Below are 6,718 nucleotides of genomic sequence, written 5' to 3'. Positions count from 1 at the left end.
TAGATCAAAAGTCACGGCAGTCACAAAGTGACTGCAAGGCTGTTAGTAAAAATTTTATAGTTCAATCATTTTTTTACTCAATTAAAAATAATCAAACTCTTAAATATTTATTTTTATATATTCTAATTAACAAATAAAATCAAAAAATTAACTATCCAAATTATTTATTTATTTATTTATTTATTTATTCATTTCTCGGTCATGGAGCTTAGCTCCCTGTGACCATATTTCTTATACAAATTATAAAGGTAGTTATAGTACAAAGATTATTATAATGAATCGCATTGACAACAGTATTTAATATAGTAAACTAATAATAATAATAATAATAATAACAATTTAAAGAATAATAGCTCATGAAAATAATAATAGTAGTAATAATAATAACTACAGGACATTTCCTTTTAGTAAAATTATATTCACGAATCGAAAAAATTAAATTTTTAATTTCTTCTACAACATGCACATGCGCGAAATGGCGCGGCAGCATGTAAAAGCAATGAATTTTTAACAATTATTTGCTTAGCTAATCTGTCAATTTATCTCCTTGCAAACATGTAAATACTACATCATATTTTCAGTATATCCCAGGTGTACTTCCTGGTTAAAAACGATAAGTACCGAGCGTGGTGCATTTACAGTTTTCTCTTTTGTTCCACTGCTGCCTCCACTCGTAAATTACACTTTTACGATCCGTCTGTTGGTTTATTTTTTCCCGGGTCAATTTCTGCGGCTTCTATTTTATTTGGTTCTCCCTACCCAGCATTCCCAGTAGATCTATAGTCTATACTATATTTTACATAGTTATTTATTAATATATTTATATATTCATCCATCATGAGTACAGTTCTAGACTCAAAAAAAAAAATAATTAAGCGTAATTTAAAGGTGTATAAATGACTTTTACTGCATAAAATGCGCGTTTTATTTAAAAAGTTACGATGGTAAGCTTAAGGTGATCATTATTTATAAATTACCCGCACTACACTGGACAAAGTGAAAGCTGACCTCAGGAGCAAGGCAACTTTCTACGCACACACCACACGAGCGTGATTAAAATTCGTGATATAAGTACTTTGGATCATTGTCAATATCAAGTGCATCGTCTTCTTAACGACCCCAGGTGTTGATCCCATTGAAGCACGAGAAAATAACATTTGTTATTTATACTTTGGTAAATTATGTGAAACAGCCTGATGTAGAACAAAATACTTAAATGTATTATTTTTCGTTATTATTCTCGTTAAATGGTCATGACTCCACAATTTACTGAAATTTTAAGCAATTTTAGTTGAAAAATAATTATTTTGCTTGAAATAATACTCTTAATTGGTTGATTTTTAACAAATAGTTCAATTTACTCGCCAAATAAATAAAAAATAGTAATTTTAGATAAACTTAGTCTAATAAATTTTTTTAATTTAATTATAAAGACTCATTTTAGATAAAAAAAATTTAATATCTTAATTTTAAATTTTAACTATCTTGAATTCTTACAAAAAAAAATCCAGACTGAAAAAAAATTTTTTTTTAATGAATAATATTAAAATAATAAAAAGTTACAATTAATCGCGTGAAAAATACTTTCTTATAAAATATTTATAACAATCATTCTTTAACTTTTTGTACCTTCACTATTTTAATTGACATTGAAGTTCAAAACTTTAAAAAACTATTTTTGCATGACTCTTAATGCGAAGCATTAGAATGTGCTTTGCGATAGAAAAAGTCTGTTTATTTCTTTTCAAAGTTTTTTTTTGCAATTATTTACAAATAAAAAAATTTTATTAATAATAGTGTTTAAATAATGATAAATTTTATTTTCAATAAAAATTATGGGATCGTAAAAATCGAAATTTTAGTACATATAAATCGCGTGAGTCCAAAAATTAAATCGACGACTTGATTAATAGCAAATAAAAAGACTTAAATTAGCAATTTATTTAGATGACAGAAAATAAAAGGTGGATAAAAAGCAATAGGAAGTATAAAAATTTGTATTCCGTGATTTCTCAAGAAGCAATATTGTATAAAGGTACGACATGATACGACGAGTTGAGGGTAAAGAACGACCGAGTGAACACGCTACCATTACATGTACATGCAAGTGTCCTTAGGTGTGTGTTGTGTGTTGTGTGCAGAGTGTTGAGTGTTGTGTATTGTACATCTACATACCGGTATAGAAACCAGAAGTATAGGTCCTGTATAGACAGCGGGACGTGACAGGAATTTCAGCATGTCATAAATGAAAGGGAATTCACCGTGCGCGACATCGGCTTAATTACTGCCGTTCACTTCTCTTTCTCTTTGTGTGTGTACTCTTATACTTGTTCTCTTCAGCTGCATTGACTCTCTATTCCGCACAGAGTGCGAGAACACAAGGTGACATATATTATTGCAAATACTGTTTACACTGACACTCTGTATCTGTATATAACACTCTGTATAGCTCGGTACTTTGTGTTCTGCATATGGCTCATTATTTACTTTTCTTTTTCGAGAGAGAAAGTTAATCCCATCACTATCAATATCTATTGCTTTGCTTTTTATTTTTATCTCAAACTTCCTGTTTTAATAATTAATAATTAGTGGTTAAAGATTATATAACTTCAATTTACTGTTTACATATTAATCTGTAAGAAAATTTTCTAATGTGGTTATATATGATCATTTATAATTTTTTAACAAAAGTTAGTATTGAAAATTTCCAACAGATGGCGCATGATCGCCCAATCGTCTCATTAGAAGAGAGTTAAGTTTAAGGTTTAAAGTTGTCGAAGGAACACAATTTTTTTTTGTTTCTCTTAAGGAAGTTATCTGCACGTAAAAGTTTAGTTTAGTTTAGTTTATTAACAATTATGCCAAGGCTAAAGCCAAATGGTAAAGAGAAAATATACATAAGATTTTTTTACACTATTGTGCAGCTTAAGCTACATACATTTAAAGTGTTTTACATAATAATATTTTAAGGATAATTAATATTGAATTGATATAAAATTATGAATAAATATAAAAATTGAATTTATAAAGAATTAACTAACGAATTTAAGAGTCTTTGAGATAACGGTAAAAACCAAAAAGGAAATTTGAATTATAAAGAAGCTACATCCTGTAAGTTCATTAAGAAATTGAAGACTAACAATAAAAATAAGAGATGGGGCAGTTGAATAATTATCGTTTTGAATATCATTTTTATAAAACAAATTTCTAATACTTAAAAATTAATTTTTTGGTTTGAGGTTTTTTTCTCCTTAACTATAAATAAATATTTTTATCAATGTACTTATCTAATTTTTCATTAAAATTTTTTAGCTATTTATTTATAAAGTATAATACTATTTTTTACTTAATGAAATCAGTTTAAAAATAATAAAAAAATTGGTGAATTGAGTGACAAATAATTTAATATTTGAAATCAAATAGATATAAATAATATATTTTCCGTAAATAATGTGATTTATGGTTATCAACCTACTTTTCCGGAATAAGCAGAACCGCAGTTCTGAAATGTCAATTTATATTCCAATGAAAGCCCACATTAAAACTACCTCAAAAAACACCAGAATTGTCAATTGTCACATTCAAGTATTTATTACAGTTTCGCATAACAACAAGTTTCAACCCCAAAAAAGTTACGTAAAAATTACATTACACTGAATAATTACAATGTTACCGGGAACTTTTATTCGTTTGAGCCACATTGACTCTAACTATTTTTAGAGGAATTAAATTTTTTCATAATGATCCAAATCTGCAGTTAAAATATTTTTTTTTTTGAGAAGATTTAATTAAAGAACATTAAATGGGAAGGGACAAATATAGTCAGCAAAATAAAATTATTTCAAACGAAAAATTAGACTCCTGATAAAGATTTATTAATAATTAAAATTTTTCTCTTTGAAATTTTTCTGTACTCAAAAATATGAGCATTTTTCTGAAGAAAGCGAAATTTTTTTAGAGAAATACTTAACTATATTTATAATATGCATCCATCAATAGGATGGTTTAGATTCTAGTATTTATGTGATTTTATTATTTATAGTGATCCCTTACCGCAGCGACTAATAAATACAGATCAACAATCTAAATTTAGTTTTAGTCAGCTGTCGTCAGACAGTTTAGACCCTACAGATGGCAGTGCACGGTTAAACGAACTTATTGTACATGTACAATATGGAATGTCGTGGTTTCTGAACTATGCGCCGATTCCTACTATACCCATCTTTCACTACGAATAGTACAATACTATATTATATCTAGATTATACGGGAAAAAGTCCTGTAAAAATTATAAAAAATCTCTTAAATTTACTGTTTTACTTCTGACAAAACAAAACTGTCAAATTTACATTTTTTTGTTATACAAACTTTTAAATTGAAAATGTCAATTTTGCATTGCAAAAATGTAAATTTACTATGTCGAAAGAATGTAATTTTAGCACGTTAAAAAATGTAAATTTGCATGGAATAAAATGTAAATTTAGCATGTAGAAAATTTTTGAATTTACATGGAAAAAATCTTGAATTTAAAAGATAAAAATCTTGAATTAAGCGTTAAAAAATTTATAAATTTTACTTTGGAAGAATGCATAACGACGGTTTAATTAGCAATTGGTCTAACTCCTTATTTTTAGAGGGCGATTTTTTAAAATTTTGATGTAGCAATAGTCCAATTATAAATTATTTGAATGATCCAAACCAAAATATTATACCTTTATTAGATATTAAATTATTTTTTAAGGTGATAATAAATTTTGAACTAATTGTTTTTTCGAACAAATGGAAGATTCTATAAAATGGAGTTAGACAATTTGCTAATTAGAACGTCGATAAAATTATAAATGGCCAAAACTTTTATACACTGATAGAAGGATTTGTTTATAGTTAAAAATATTTGTTAATATTTAACAAATCATTTATTAGAGACCACTTTTTAGTCCTTAACAAATATTTCTTAGTATTTGAAAAGATTTATTAATATTTAATAAATGAATATCTGATTTATTAAATACAAACAAATCATTTTAAATACTAAGAAATATTTGTTTGATACTAAAAAATGGTCTCTAATAAATGATTTGTTAACTATTAACAAATATTTTTTTAATACAAATAAATCCTTCTATCAGTGTATAATTATATAAATTTTTTCTTTCTGTAAATTTACTAATTAATTTTTGTGAATATAATATGAAATGGCGGTGTAATTTTTACATAACCATTTCTGTAATATTCACATTATAATTTTTTTTCCGTGTAGAGACCAGAGAGATAGACTAGAGAGGAGGATTTCTCTTTCCCCCCCCCCCCCCCCCTTACTATTTATATCCGATCCTGTAAAATAAAATGGAATCCTTTATGCCAGACAGTAACTTTTTTCTCCCAGTTTTATTTGGAGTCTTAGCCATTCTTCATTTTCCGTAATGCACAGATAGAAAGAGTGGGAGTCTCTGCTCGTGTAAACTTTTCATCGCAAACTTATGTACAATTGAGTAGAGTCCAAGTTTAGCGCATGTACGACTGTAGTGTACAGAATCTTAAGAAATAAAACGGTAAAAATATAAAATAACTAAAAGTAAAGAGGAATAAGTCGGTGGAAAAGGTATTGAGTCTTCTCACTCGTTTGCTTGCTAACAAACTTGACTCACTCGTACCTTTTTTCTCTTATCTGGAAGGGGGACTGTAAAACTTTTTCGGTAATGTCGTTCCAACGCTCCGAACAAGCGCGGATACTACTGAGACTACTGAGTACGAGTACGAGTAGGCATTATACAAGTGAGCTCAAAATAAGAGAAGAGAAGTTGCGGGTTTGGAGAGAGAGTCAAACGAAAGTTTCCTTTTCATTTTGCCTTCAGTCGTAGCTAAGAATTGAGGATAACTCTGCACTCTCTACTTTACTCATCTGTGTTGTGCGACTCGGAACTGGAACTGGAACTGAAACTGGACGGTTCCCAGATCCGCAAACCGCCATCCGCTTCTCTCTGGGTGGCCGGTTGACGCTCGCTTTTCATTTTGCGTCAGACTTCCGTAATGTTGTTCATTTCTTGTTACTTTGTATATCCTATGCATACATACATATACATATATCGCTCCGGTAAGTGTACGTTGAAAAAGAGAGTTCATGTCACAGAGTAAAAGTAATTTCTCTCATATAAAATGAATACAATCGTTAAAATAGATTTTTTATCGCTCAAACTTTTGTGTGAACCAATAATGTTTTGTACTTTTTAGTTTCAAAGTTTTGAATTAAAGTTTCTGCTATTTTATTGCAGCTTTTGTTATCTATTTTTATTTTAGTTATTGTTTTAAGGAAGAATATCAATCCTAATTGATTATTACGTTAATTATAGCCTTTATTCATTTTGCTAGAGTTTTAATTTTATAGTGACTTTTTTTTATTCAAAGTTTGAATTTAAATAAATTGATTTTACACTTGAAATAAAATTTTTTTACTACATATCAAAAATATAATTTATTATAACAATATTAATATTAATATTTAAAAAATTTTCAATGATTATAATAAAAATTTTTCTTTAAAAAAAAAAAAAAATTTCCAAATATCAAAAAATCATTTTCAAAAACTTAAATTATACTTAAAAATTATTCCATTAACTTTTCTGACTATTTTATTTAGTATATTTTTTATATAAAAAAAATTGAACGAAATTTTTCTAAAAAATGAAATATTTACACTAAAAATTGATCTAAAAAAAATA

The sequence above is a fragment of the Cotesia glomerata genome, linkage group LG2 (assembly GCF_020080835.1).
Source record: "Cotesia glomerata isolate CgM1 linkage group LG2, MPM_Cglom_v2.3, whole genome shotgun sequence".
In the NCBI taxonomy this organism is placed as follows: Eukaryota; Metazoa; Arthropoda; class Insecta; order Hymenoptera; family Braconidae; genus Cotesia; species Cotesia glomerata.
The sequence above is the reverse complement of the archived record's forward strand: the minus strand, read 5'-3'. Positions refer to the sequence as shown.